This window comes from Strix uralensis, chromosome 13 (genome assembly GCF_047716275.1).
Source record: "Strix uralensis isolate ZFMK-TIS-50842 chromosome 13, bStrUra1, whole genome shotgun sequence".
NCBI lineage: Eukaryota > Metazoa > Chordata > Aves > Strigiformes > Strigidae > Strix > Strix uralensis.
In genome coordinates, this window is record NC_133984.1 from 13,014,239 (window position 1) to 13,016,373 (window position 2,135).

Below are 2,135 nucleotides of genomic sequence, written 5' to 3' on the forward strand. Positions count from 1 at the left end.
TCCCTGCGTCCTCCTCAGTGCCATAAAAGACTCATTTTTGGAAAAATACCAGGGGAGAGGGGCCTCAGGCCACCAGTTCTCCTCCAATGAGCCCCTCCCTGGTCTCTTGCAGCCATGCAGACCAGAGCAGATGCTTCCCCGAAATGGCTGGTTCGCCTTCCCAAGCCCTCTGCCTCGGTCCCTGGGGCTTGGACCCACAAGCAGCAGAGGGAAAGTACCCTATGCAGAGGGTGAAAGCGCTCGCAGGTTTCACATGATTGCTGACTCATTAGCAAACCAATATTAAGAGGCAGCAGCTCCTAAACTCCCAAGGAGACCCACACTCATTTGCTCTTTCAAGGTTCCCTGGCTCCAAGCTCATCAGCTAATTAACCCAAAAGGAGAAAGGGGTGACACAGAGGGAATGGGAAACCCAGTGGAGTCTCAGTTACTGGGGTTGAGCCCCTCCTGCAGATGGCCATGTTTGTATTCCCTGGCTATGTGCTGCGAGCAAGCACTTCATGGAAATGTGCATCCACTCACGCTGAGATCTCCAGCCAGCTGAACAAGTGTACATTTTTTGCTTTCATAGTCTAACAGGAAACAAACCCCAACTTCTTCTCCCCCTCATTTTGCTTTGTAGCTGAATGTACTTCTCCACAGCCTGAGAATGGCTATGATGTGCATGACTAAAAGTCATCTAAGGAAATCGCAGCATCCAGCTTTAAACCATTGCATCACCTCATGACGTTTTGTAGGAGTAACATGATCGCCACTTTACAGATGAGGAAAGTGCAGTAAGAAATCAACCCAATCAGGAGGATCTCTCCTGGCTGCCTCCTTAAAAGCAGTGCTCAAAGCACCCCAGGGCCTTGGGCACAGATGCCACAGGAGAGTCCTATCTCCAAGTCCAGCCCACAGAGAGCAAGACAACTGCAACCTCTTGAAAGCTCAGGCAAGCTCAGCTCAGTGCTAGGCTGGAACAAGACAACTTGATTCAGTTTGAGGTATTGAAATATACTGATTCAGGTCAACCCCATGCAAGAAGGAAAGGGTTTGTTTAAATCATCTTAGCAGAAGCAGTGTTTTTAGCAAAAATGCGTTGCTTGTTCACAAACTTGAGGTCCCTTACCCTTGAGGTCCCTTCCAACCTGGTATTCTAAGATTCTATGAAAGTAGTTTTTTTAATCCACAATATTCTTAATGGAAAGTTATCACACAGATCGTACCTAAGACTCATGGAGATATATTTCCAGTGTAAGTCAAACCCAGCACTATCAGGGAGGAGATGGCAGTTCATGTCCTGTATGTCATGTATAAACATTCAGAAACAACCAGCAGTTACATTACAGCCTTTGATCTAGGTGGTGAGGGAATAAGTAAAGTGGCTACAACTAAAAGGTTGCATTTAATGCAAATATTTCAGTAAGAATTAGGGATAAATAAAGATATAGACTGTAGGAAAAAATAATATTTAGAACACTCACTTTGAATGTTTTCTAAGAGAAATTCATTGTTATTGAAATTTACTGGTTGCTCTGCAGTGAACTAAAACAAATGAAACCTTCAGAAGCTCCCTCCCCATAGCAATGAGGCTTTCAGCTCAGCCACACAGTTAATGAGCTTGAAATCACATCCACAATTATTTAAACTTTTTCTACCATGGCTGTGACCAAAAAAAAAAAAAAAATTTGTTGCTAAAATTATTCTGTCACCATAGCATCTCTTTGAATGCAGTCTCTCACCGGGTTATCTTGGTTTCTCCATCCCTGTCAGCTTTTCAGTCTCTCTAATGGCATTCACCTCCAGAGGCAGGCAGGATGGCAGCCCGGAGACCTGACCGTCTACACCGCTATTGCTTTCAAACTCACTAATTCGTTTATAATAGCACTTGAGCAACAGCTACATGAAAATGATTGAAAGCCAAAGTAATAGAGGGCTCACTGCTCCCTGATAAGTTAATGCAGAAAGCACAATACTTTCCACAAATGTAATTGAAAAGCTGTCTGTAGGGGAGCCAGTTAACCCCCCCTGTTTTCTAGACACAACCTGTAAGACTTAAAGATCTCAGTGAAACCTTCCTGAAATTTTCACAGAAGTGCACATCACCCATCCAGACAGCTGACAGCAAGGAAGAGAGTGTTAGTGAAAGGAAG